The sequence below is a fragment of the Aquila chrysaetos genome, chromosome 10 (assembly GCF_900496995.4).
Source record: "Aquila chrysaetos chrysaetos chromosome 10, bAquChr1.4, whole genome shotgun sequence".
NCBI lineage: Eukaryota > Metazoa > Chordata > Aves > Accipitriformes > Accipitridae > Aquila > Aquila chrysaetos.
This window is the reverse complement of record NC_044013.1, coordinates 11,776,927-11,789,666: the sequence shown is the minus strand read 5'-3', so window position 1 is coordinate 11,789,666 and position 12,740 is coordinate 11,776,927. Positions and strand designations below refer to the sequence as shown.

The following is a 12,740-nucleotide window of genomic DNA, read 5'->3' as shown; positions in this document are numbered from 1 at the left end:
TCCCTTGCCCTGCATTAAATTTTAAGTTGAGTTGTAACAGTTGAGCTTAACTTTTGATTCATTCTGTGGAAAAGCTTTTGATAGAACAGCATTCATTGCCAGGCAGGAAAAACAGACCAGAGGGTACCTGGCATCAAGAAGGCAGAGAACTCTGTGGTGGCCAGTCCTTCCCAGTGCCCACTGCAGGGACAGTCTTTTTAAATTGCTGGTTGCAAAGGTGAGATATACCTTTTTTATGGTAATGGTAAATCCGATTCTGAAGGAACGAAGTAAAAATATGCCATTCTTATTTACTGCATTTTTCAGTGCTGCAGGAGATGCTCTGAGACCATGTTTAATCAATGTATATTTTCACTGGATTAAATAAACCTGAATATTGACGTCATGAAAATAAGCTGAGAAGCCTGGTGGAGGATGCTGATGCGTTTTACTCTTCTAATAAACACTGCTTCAAAATTTAATGAAGCATACCATGTTGCTAAAGGTAAATGCAAGCAAACAGAGCTATAGACATTTCACTTGAGGTGCTCACTTTTTAATAAGATTCGTCACTAAGTAATGTGAGCAGATCCATATGACGCAAATGCCAGCAGTTGTTTCCCTGCCACCATTTCAAGAGGAAACCTGGTGATACTGATTGTTTTCACTAGAAGGAGAGAAAACACTGCAGCAACATAAGTCCTCAGCAAAATGCTGAGCATCACTCATCTGTTTCAAGAAGCATCTTTACTATACCTTGGGCCCCTAGTTTGCTTTAACTTCCATTAAGATGAGCTCCTTTCAAAAGCAATCTGTGTGTAACCTTCTTGTTCTCATCTATGCCCTCCTGTTAATGTGTTTTGTCTTTAATAGAAACTTCCTAAAAGTTCTGTTGAGGATTAACAATGTTGTATATGTTTTGGTGCAGCACTCAGTGTGGTGTGTCCCTGGTTCTGACTGGGGCAACTGAGCACAACTAGGAAACAAATAGCCCTGGAAAGGGTGCATTTTGTCAGAGATGGTGGTGTGTGGAACCTCTGCCTTCAATGGGCATTTCCTTGCCTTCCCACAGGAAAAGACAGACATAACCGATTCCCTGGAGACAGACCAGTTACCGTGCTCTTGTGCGTTTCCTTCTAGCGTGCCTTCTGTTGTGGCAGGTTTGTGACTCCCTTTTAGAAGGAGATTAGTTCTTCGGTACCATTGCTGTTGCATGTGTATAGATGAAGCTACATAACAAGAAAAAGTCACAGCAGAAAGGTAGTTATGGAGAGTACCTTGGTGAACTAGTTTTGCTGCTGGAGGTAAGTTCAGTGATAAAGTTTTTATTAAAACTTTAGTTTTATGTTATTATAATAGAGAATTACCTAAACATTCCAGAATCAGATAATTTCATTCTAAACTTGTTGAAATTTCAGTTTTAGATGTTTTGACCAATGTATGAACTGATTTCGCATAGGCATGGATAACAAAATTGTCAAAAACTCTTATTAGTAAGTGCCTGAAGCGTATGAAGAGGTAGCTATGCTATGGTTATAACTGTGGAGTCATTCATGATTTTGCTTCTTTTTTGCTGTTCGAATGATATTCCCAGGTGTGATACAACTGAATGATGTCTCAGGTCATCTTTAAATAGGAATTCAATAATTGCTCTGATTAGTGATAAGTCTGTTAGCTTTGTGTGTAGAAGTAAGAATTTGTTTTGTCCCAATGACAAAAAAAGAAGTGGTGCTTTGTTTTTGGAACTGTGGGACATTCGTTTCTATCCTGTCTTAATTTCAACCCCAGCTGTAAATAAACTAACGCTGCCCTTCGGTTATGTGAGTACCTGCTGTGAAAGTCAGATCTATGGTTGTGAAACCCTGAACATGGTCTGTGTGGTTAAGCCTTAGTCCCTGGGCGGGAAGAAGAGAGAAAGCCTCCTTCTGTTCATAGAAAGCTAACTGGTGTGTTAGTGTTTCTGATAAGCCCCCAGGAGTTAAGTAATGCTTTGAACCTAGGTGAAGTATTTGGAAACATTAATCCTCACATCTGCATGTAAACCAAATATCATCCTGATATTTTCTGAGTGGAGAAATACCCCCCTCACTTTCTCCTGGGACACCTGCCTTCCCCAGCTGCCTTAATGTGTTTCTCTTTGACATGCTTTTGCTTTGATACCCATGAAGCACAGCAACCCAAGATACTTATTTTATGAAAACTGTTCAGGTATCTGTGTTTGTGGCTTTACCACATATCCATGTAGCTGCTTTGCTATTTTCAGACTTCTTTTCACACTTGGACTCTGCCTTGCTGGCCATGTGAAATTCAGCTGTAGTGTCTTCAGGACAGAATATGCAGATCTGCCTAGCACAGTGTCAAGTAGTGCAAACTAGGCAAGATGGTTTGAATGACTTACCAAAAGTTATGGGCGATTGAGAGCAGGATTATATTCCTTGAGCAGGATTACTTTCCTTGTGCACTTCATAACGAACCTATTGAGAGTCTAAGATAGATAGGGAAGTCTGGGATTTCCTGGCTGCAGTAGTGATTGCATATGAAGGCAGTCCCACCTGCACTTTCTAACTAGGCATTCAAGGACTCCTCTGTGCATTTGAGTGAAACGGTATCTAAGTCAGGAAGCCCAAATAAATGGAGTTGTAGCAAGTTTAGATCATAGATGGGGAACCTTCCCAGTTTGATAACCCAGCCTGTGTATTTGCAGAAATCTTTGAGCAAAATGTACTGCCGTCATCTCCCTTTTCTCCACAGGCAGTTGGTGCTCTATGTTGCAGTGAGATTCTGTCCAGGGTCAGAATTTGCTCCTATCAAGTGTGAAGGAGTAAGTTTAGCTCACAGCTTGTCTTCTCTTCAGAAATGACTTTAAGGGACACAGAAAGCTCTCAAAGGTAGAGGAAGCTGTTGTATTTTATCCCCAGTGAATCATCTCATTTTCTTTTCCCCCACTTACCATAATTGCAGGGATTATCTCCTCCAGTTCCTTTCCTCTGCAGGTGGTCCTCTTCAGCCATGGCTGTCCCTGTTCTGCCACAGCTTCTCCTGAGCTCAGAGCCTTTTCAGTGCCTGCCCCAGGGTGATGGGAAAGGTACTGAATTCACAGTGGTCTTGGTGTGCATGACTGGAACTGGCAGCAGCACGGCATGCCAAAATACAGTTAACATGATCGTGAGTTGATGTCTCAACCCATTTCCCAGAGGATGGAGCTGCTCGTAGTGAGAAACCACTCTGGCAGATGGTACCTGCTGGCTGATGTATGGAAAATGTAGTGTAAAAGTGGACTTCCAGTCTTCTGTTGCTAAAAGTCTTTAAGTTTCCTGGGATGCATCTCCAGCACCTGTTGTGAAATCCCTTTACTTTCACACCAAAACATGACTATCTGCAAAGGAAGCACTGGCTGGTTTTGTGCAGTTGACTTTAACAGTATCATGCTGGCATTGGGGGAGGCTGTTGTTCTTCATTGGAGCCATATTTTAACAGAATTGAAATCTGATTTAGGAATTAATGTAGGTGCCAATTTCCCTGGTTTGACAGGGTAGAAACTGTAGGAGTAGGATCTAATTTTGCTGAGCTCATTTGATGGGATTGAGGCAGGCATAGCGGGATGCACTCAGCCCAGAGCAACTGCATTTTGCCTGCCATGTCCTCAAAGGAGCAATTGATCACAATATAAGTGCAAGAATGTTCCTGCAGAAAATAAAATTAAATAAAGGTAGGGCAGTCCAGCTGTTGACTGAATGCAGCCGTAAAGATGGATGACTGGAAAGACTAAGGAGCTAAGAACTATCTGAAGCACTCCTGGAGTGGGAGTCTTGGTGACGCTTCAGCAGTGACTTGTTTAGGTTCCTGATGCTATTCTCCCACTGTGTGAATAAATAAGCAGACCTCGGCTGATGGAACACACCAGTCAAAGGAAGTTCCCACTGGGGCATATATACTCTGAAAACTTCCATAAATTGTTCTGTAATATGACAGTTTCCAATTATGGGTTTTCATAATAAGAGGCTTATTGGCAACCAGTAATGCAAGTTAACTGTGGAAACTTCTATTGCTTTTCTTGGCCCCTGTGCACTTCCTGAACAGTGTGTACTTTGTCCCAGGTGTACCATTCTGGGCTTTGAAAGTGTGTCAAAACATGCACAGGGCTGAGACCCCTGGGAGCTGGCACTCGGAGCCCAATGGAAAGGAACAATAAAAGAAAGTGAGGGGCTTTAGGCATGAGCCCCAACATATTAACTCTTGGTTGATTTGTTTGTTTCCTGCCTTGATGAGTTAAAGTGCTGATCACCGGTAAGAGATTTTCTTAGACACATGGGAAATAATTTTTACACAGTTCTGAACAAAGCCTCAAACCTATATAGCCTTGGGAGGTATAGGTATGCAAATACCTTGGATAGCCCTTCCAGTACATTTTGATTACTTTGCATTGTCAACCCACTTTCCTCTTACGGGCACGTGCGGGTACAGGCTTGTTAGGTTTATGAAATGTTGAATAAGTCTTCAAAGAGTATCATTGTTTCCAGGAAATATGTTTTTCATACATACTTGTATTGTTTTTTTAAAAAAAAGGCAGTAATGGATAATACTTTGGGTTTGTGCGAGCCAATGGTCTGGATTTGCTTGGCATTGCAGCTTTCAAATGATACACACTCAGCACAAGTAGATTCTTTTCTGATTACATGCAAGCACTGTGTAATAATTACATCTTTTAAAATATATATTGATTCATGGTATTGTCTTGAAGTTGCAAATAATCCAAAAACCTGTCTGCTTCTTTACATCAGATACAAACTGAATATCTTTCTGCAGTAGTTTGCTGAAAATGCAGTGAATTCAGAGAATCATATCTTTGAAGATGTAACCTTACGTTGCTCTATTCCTCTAATCCACCCCTCTTGAGTGATTTATTCTAGGACTGTGCATCATAGGTTTTGTCCTGGCACCCATTCCTGTAGTGTTGCAGTGCCTGTCCACATTACCAGAAAAAGATGGCTGGGAGACAGTTTTTTTTAAAAAAAAAGTTAAATCAAAAAGAAAAGAACACACACGCAAAGAAAAGAAAACCAGTTCCAGTTAGTAGAGAGGGTTTTGCTGCCAGTGTGGATGGGGCATAATTTGATTTAAATGACTTTTGAAAAACAGTTCTCAAAATTGTTCCATGCATTTTCTTCCTGGCTACTGTTGAAAATATGGAGCCGAATATTTTCTGTGATGTTTCAAACCAATATGTTCTGGCAACCTCATAGCTGGGCCCTGTGCATTACACTCTTGTTTCCAGTTCGCTGTGGCCTGGAGTGCAACACGCAGCTCATGAGATGCACCAAGGTGGGAGGTCTTGTGAGGAGCAGGCAATACAAAGACTCAAGGTACAAAGAACATTTCACTGGGGTCCAGCAGGGAGGCTGCCAGTTTTAAGGGCCTCTTTTATGAAAAGAGTTTGCTTGTAGGAGATGGAGGAACTGTGTGTGCCTCATCGGATTTCGTGAGCGTGTAGGAGAAAGTTGATTCCTGGGTGGTGTTAAAGGCTGGATGCTGGACTACATCTTTTGCACGTCCCTGGGGTCAAACTTTTCTCACTAGAGAGACTTGCTATACAGATGAAGGGCTATGGCTAAGTATTCATCACTGCTTTAAGTGTGACAACATATAGCTGCATAAAAGAATAGTGTGTGGGTTGGGAAGCTGTGGCTGGGACACGAGTTGTTTGCTATATTGCATCTGCTCCAGGGACTCCTGTGTTTTGGGGAATGTGTGTGGGAAGGTCAGTGCAATAGCAGTAGGTATTCTGAAAATAGAGGCTGTTGTTTTAGCACCAAATCAAATCCCGGGGGTGGCAGCAGGAGTGGAAAGTGTGGAACAAGTTTGTTGATCTGGCTATAATAATACACAGCTCTTTGTAATGCTGTTGGGAGTCCTTGCCAGGTTGGCTTGTCTACAAAGGAGATTGTACAGTATTCCCTGCAAGTGGGCACAGGGACACTGTCCTTCCCCATGTCTCCTTGACATTGTTACCCTCAGCATGTCTAAATATCACAAAGCAGCTCTGAACTGTGAATCCCCGCAAGCCCAGAAAGATGTCTCTCAGAGCTATTCCCAAGTAATCCTTGGGAAAGGTTGTACAGACCTACCAGGGGCCTATTATGAGCCTTTACCAGCTCTACTTTCAAAGCAGCTTGGAGCAAGAGGTCCACTTTGAGCTCAGATATTTCCTCTGCAGGCTGCAGAGTGGCTTCTTTTTGGAGTTTTGGAGCAGTGTGATCTGTGACACTGGTGCTACGGCGCATGGGGTGCCTGCACTGAGCAGGGAGCAGCTGCTTCTGACAACTTTTTCTTTTCCTGCTTCTCAGCAGTTGTTAGAGGGTACAAAAAGCAGGAGCATACAGATGGAGCTGTTTAATTTATCCTGTTAGGAGAACCAGATGAAATGAACCTGAGGGAACATGGTCCTGATCCTAGGACTGTGTACCCTACAGGCAGCAGTGCAAGAGCCAGACTTGGGAGAGATGGGTCTGGGGAAACTACAGAGAGGTGGCAGGAAAGGGGTGAAGGCAGGAGTAGACTTGAGGAGAGACGGGGGCAGAGGCAACTGTCTCCTACTTGTTGATAATGAAGTGTTGATAAACGTGTTTGGAAGCAGATTGTAGGTGTGGGATGAGAGCCAGGGCAATGTGAGCAGGGAGCTTTCAGAGGCAGATGATAGGTCGGAGACCAGATAGGGAGTGATACATGGTGAGGAGACAGTTCTTGGTTTGGTTTTAGGATTCAGAAAGGTCAGTCTTGAGAATTTTCCCTCTTGATGCTTTTCCACTTGTTATTCTTGTAATTTGTGCAAGGTGGTAGGAGAAGGACATGAGCTGGACTTGGAGGGGACACACTGTAACCTGTGATGTTTAGGTACAGCCTGAAGCACAAAAAGAAGATGAGTGAACAGTTCAGGAATGAGGTTTATTGGTGGAAGCAGGATGAAGTAGTGAGAAAAGGTGGCTGTTTGGAGATAATTTTTTTTTTTTTCCCCTGCAGTTAATTCTGTTACTTGTGCAGCTGCCTGACAAGCCTGGATGCAGGGCTGTCTGCTGTATCTGCTCAGGCTGTATTAAACCTGGATGCTCAGCATGATTACTTGAATTAACTCTGCAGTAAAAACTCACTTTGCAGGTTAAGTCTGAGCAGAGAGGATGCCGGGTGCTGGTGAGGGCAGGGGAGATGGCTTTGGGGATTCAATAGGTTTGATGGGCATATTGCAGATCTGTTTCTATATTTTGTTTTGAAAACACATGCATTAGATTTCACTTGTTTCTCTCCCACCTCTCACCTACTGCAGTGGGAGCGAGTCAGAGAAGGGCTCTGAAAAGTTGTTGTTTCAAAGGAGCCTTTGCGTACTGAGATCATTTACCCCTTTGAATCCACAAGCAGGATGGCTTTGTAGTGACTGCTGTGTGACATCTGGGAACAACAGAGCGCACTGGGGAGGAGCAAGTAGCCTTTTCCTAATCAAGAGGGAGATATTTTAGTGTGGATGTTTGTATGATTACTGCATCCAATGTGATGCCTGGAATGTACACTATAATGTGCTGTTCAACATAAAATAGCTGTCCTGTGGGCTGTTAGCAAGTGTTTCCAGTGATTTAGAATTAAAAGATTGTTAAAAAAAAAAAAAAAAAAATCAAATCCAAACCACAACAAAAAAACCCCAGTCTAACCTTATTGTCACTTTAAAAGTAATGCTATAACTGCTCCTACTGAGACTAGTCACCTTTATTGAGTTGTTGTCTTTGCCAGAGCTGTTTGGTGTACGTGGGATTACAAAGAGAAGGAAGGGTGATTGGGACAGGTGGTTTTTCTCTTATGGGAAGTGCCATCCTTTATCCAAGAAGGAGCTAGAGTGAGCCAGCCTTTGGTTGGTTGCTCTTTTCAGAAAAGCAAAGCTCTTCCTTGCAATATTTATGGTAGCTTGGCTCTAGCATCTATGTATGAGCTGTGACAGCATCCTCATGTTAGCCAGGCTCCATTCCTACTCCCTCATGAGTGAACATTAGGGAACCAGCTTTTAAGTGAAGCCTGTTTAATATGGCAAAAGCTGGGAGACTAATAGATGCAGGTGTTCGCAGTATTGGTATGAAATGTGGTGTTTGTATTAGTGTTGTGGTAGCAACCGTCTTTTTAACGGTGAGATGGTAATTTGGTCCAAAGTCCCTGTTTTCAGCTGTCTTTAAATAACCGCTTTCAACCTGTTTCTGTTTCTCAAACTTGTTGCTTAACTAAGGCTCAAGTGCAGAGAGGACCAACAACTCTGACCTAAACTTTGTCTCCCTACCCCAGTATTGAGCATAATAACTTGTCTATAGTGAAAGCAGGACTTGTGTTTGACCAAAGTATTTTTTGGAAGAAAGGCATCTTACCTTGGTTTGCAAACCACAGAAGGTAGGCTTGGGCCGAAGACCTTATTTCTTTTATAGTTGTTCCCATGTTTAGTCCTCCCTGTTTAATGTGAGCTCCCTACCTGCTATGAATCTGTCTTCAGCTTCCACTCACTGGTGACTCTATTGCACCTTTCTGTAGCAGTGCGAGGAGCCTCTTTGTGCATTGTCTGTCTGCCCCAGTGAAGAGAGTTACCATTAATGGCTTGTCACTTCTAAAATCTTTTGGATAAGTTACACATTTTGGGTTTGATTACTCATTATGAGGCATTTTGCTGGGTTTTGACTGTCTTACAGAAGTGTTGCACTATATCATCTCCATTCTTCCCCAGTATCCTTATGAAAACACTTTTTTTAATACCAGCATTTTGAGTGAGATGAAGAATTCCATTGGTATTGAATCTGTGTCCAAAACAGCTGTAGGGAAGATGATCCTGCTTCCTTACCTGTAGGATGCTTTCAGTGAAGGAGGTCTCTGTGCACAAACTTCTGTTGAAAACAGAAGTTTCTTCTGTGGCAAGTTTTTAGCCACGCAAGGTGCAGCCGTCCAACTGTGTCTAGTCCAGCAGTCATCTATGTCTCATCTTCAGATCTATGAGGATTCATGGATTGCTTGTAAGGATCAAAGATGAATAAGGAAGAAAAGCAAACCTATTAGCGTCAGGCTTAAACACTTTGGGGGCTTGGTGCATCTATTGGAAAAAGCCTGGGGGTTAATAGCTCAAAGATGATTGAAAATCACTGGTCTGGTTCAGTAGTTTGAGATTATAGACTAATGTATAAGTTATTAGCTGTTGCCATTGAGGAGGCAGCAACAAAAAGCCCATACCTGATCTGAGAGTAAACAGGCCTGGGCTTTGTCCATGTGTGGATGTGAGGCTTAGGTAGAAAGTCTGTGAAAAGCTTGGAGCTAACAGAGCGGATATAAGATTGCTTCTGGCAGAGAAAGCAGTTTCTCCTGCAGCTCAGGAGGTAACCCTTGTGCTTTCAGATGCACAGATTCCTGGTTCAGTTTTCTTTTGGAACAAATTCCTCCTGAGTAAGGACAATTGTTCATTTGATGGCTACTTCAAGACTGGGCTGGATGCAGCGAGGTAATCACTCTGCTGTCCAGATTGTACGTATCTATGCCAGGATGTTCTTGCCCACTGGCTGTTTTTTATTATATTTATGGTTGAAATGGGATTTTCATTCAAAGATCTTGTGTTCAGTCAGCTATGACTTTACTAACCAATCACTGTGGGGCAGAAACTTGACACTTGTTCAGTGATAGATGTTTGTTTAAAGTTGGAAGAAAACTTATTCAGCCACTATCTTAAGGATCAGACATTCAAATAAGGAACCGACTTTCATCAAAATGCTTATTAAAACATTTTTTATTATTATTAAAGAGCATATGAAAAGAATACAACTGTAAGGTTGACATTTGACTTCCCAGGTCAGGAAGTTAAGGTCCTTTAAGGGGCTTTAACCATGCGTCCTGGCATGTTTGCATGGTAGTAGGGTCATACATTTCATGCATATGCAGCAAGGGGGAATCCCCTCCTTCCAAGTCCATGCGGAGTCAGCTGCATTGGCAGAGAATGGTGCTCTGTACTGCACATAGGACTATGTGATAGACTTAGCCAGTTGTGTATTTAATTTATTCTGCATCTCTGATAAGTACCGATATGTTCTAGCTGTATGCATTATGTCACTTACTAGCTTCAATAGCATGATAAGAAATAGGAGAGTGCAGTATCATCAGTTTCTGGTTTCCAAGATGCTGCATGTAAGAAATGCTTATTCTGTCATGGTCAAATTTGCTGCTGCTCATATACAGAAGGATCCTGCTCTTTGGAATCTGTGTGATGAGCTCATGTTGGCCAGCAACTCTGATCATCTTAAATGGAGTAATTGTATCCATTGAGCTCCCGATTTTGTGAAGTCTTATGCAGCTTTCCAGTCTTGTGATGTACAGCTTCTCTAAATTTTTGGTGTGATGTAAGAAATCCTGGGTGAAATTCCCTGTTCTGTTCTGTATGAGGTCAGCCTAAATGATCTGTCTTGGCCTTAAAAAGAAAACAAATCCTCTCGCCCATGCTTGCCAGCATCTGGACATTTTGCTACTCCACACTGCATGGAGGTTGTGATTTTGTGGACTCTGGAAAACTTTACTTAAAAATTCATTTGCAAATCCATAAGGAAATGTGTGACTGGGGGCTTAGGTAGTCACAGCTGGAGTACCATGCTAGCTAGCGACAGCAGTGTGTATCCTCTAGCTTGGGGGGAAGCATGGTAATTTAGCATTTAAAAAGAAATCTGTATCTGCTGCCTTTTTTAATGCAACATAAACTCTTCAAGCATAAGCTTTTCAGTGCTACATTTTTAGAGAAGCACTTCCTATCATTCAGATATATTTGATGTTGTTCGCTGCATTACCTATAGAAAGGTTTATAATTTAGCACCTGAAACACATCTCACACTCTCCAAAGAACGACTTGGAGAGAAAGAAATTCAGGCAAAGCCTGAATAAAATGAACTCCTGCTGCAGTTGCACACTTGCACACATCTGGTGCAATTGAAATTTAAGAGCTGAATACATCCACATCTGACCATGGTAAGGTCCAAACGTTGCTGTTGACACTGGTTTTCTTTTTGGATAGGCACACTGGCAGAGTCACTAGCGTGTGGAGCCTCGTCAGCTCTCTAATCTAATAGACTGTTCTTGCCCAGACCATTGTGTGTCAGTATTTTATGTACCAAATGTAGCCAGGTTTAATAATCGGCCATTTTCCCACCTTCTGCCAAACTTTCTCCCTTTTTGTCACAATTTAATGTTTGAGTCAAAATCTGCTATGGTAACAAATTATATACATATTAAAAAATGGAAATAAAGATGGAAAGCAGAGTCACAAAAGGTAACAAGAGTTCAAAGTAATGTCATCTGAGGTTTTTTTTTTTTTAGAGACTTGAATTCAACTCCATTTTAAAATTGATTTTGTTTCTGTTATGTATTGTGAAAAGATTACAAAGAAATGGGTACTGCTTGAAAGCGTGACTGTAGCTCTGTGTATGTAAAATTGTGAGTCTTCCCTGTACATGTCTGATTTGATCTATTTGCTTTTTAGTTACTAAATAATAATTCGTGGAGCTTTTTGGATTGTATTTTTCTTACTTGGAATGGTTGTCTTCAGCTAGGACCTGTTGAGGCTATTTATGCTTATTTCTAGTGACTACATCTATCATATAAAGTATGTTACCAGAAAGTTGGGGGGGTTTATTGCATTTTTTAAAGGGCCCTTCACTTGCCTTGCTGGTGGCATGACTTGCTGCTGTCATGTACTGGGTTAGCAATGCTGAGGACTGGCAACCTTGGAGGAGCATCTCCAGGGAGTTACTTGCCTGGTGAACACCAGCACCAGCTGGAGAGGAGCTCATTTGCTGGGAGGCATTGGAATGGGGTCACCCAGTTTCTTTGTGATTTTAATGTTTAGTAGGTTATTTCTTATTACATGCCGATTTGAATCTTGCACTGAAGTACCACAGCTTGAGTGAAACTTAAACATTTTTGAAACTAAAACCTGGATCTAGGTTCCAGGGCCAGGTGGGTGCTTGCAACTCGCTGTTGGTTGCATGAAGGATGCTAGTAAAGGCATATGTATCCAAGGTATCAACCCTTTTGATCATTTTATCCTGAGATGGAGCAGTTTTTTCCTTTGTCACATGCAATGAGGGATGCCATCCAGGTCTGGTGTGTACCTTACTGGGACATGGGTTCTTCATGATTTTGTTTGACGTGATTAGACATATGGTTTCTCCTCCCCCTGTGCCATTGCTGCACTAAAGTGGGGACAAACCTGTAGCAATGGTCAGTTACTTATCTGAATTATCAGTAGTTAATGGTTAAGTAATCTGTACTTTAATTGAGTTCATTCCACTTGGTAATTTAATTAGGAGATTTGTATAAGTAACAGCAATAACTGAGTGCCTTTAACGAAAAGACCAGAGCCTAAAATAAATGTAAAGCTTGGTGCCTTACCAAGCTGCCACAGTCCAGTTACTCCACAGGTCACAGGGCACCATGTTCTCTGGTCTGTACTTTTTCAGTCTGTTCCTAATTGTGTGTTGGGGAGCTGTCCTGGAGATGTGCTTTGACATGATCCCAGCATTCACTGGAACTGCTTGAGTTTTGGGACTTCCCAGGATGATTAGTGTATCTTGGTGTACAATGGTCTAAGCAACTCATTAAATTGTAGTGTATCCTCCTCCCTCTCTGTGCTTACTCCCAACTTCTGGAGAGCCGATTAGAGGCTTGGCAGGAACTGTATGGTTATGCTCTAGATACGCTTTGGATACATTATTGTC

The 12,740-nt window shown here is 42.0% G+C and overlaps 1 protein-coding gene across 1 annotated transcript in view; it reads left to right on the top strand.

Moving 5' to 3' along the window:
* Positions 1 to 12,740, top strand: part of DIS3L2 (DIS3 like 3'-5' exoribonuclease 2) — a 197,270-nt gene that overhangs the window by 49,977 nt on the left and 134,553 nt on the right. The gene's annotated exons all lie outside the window — the stretch shown is intronic.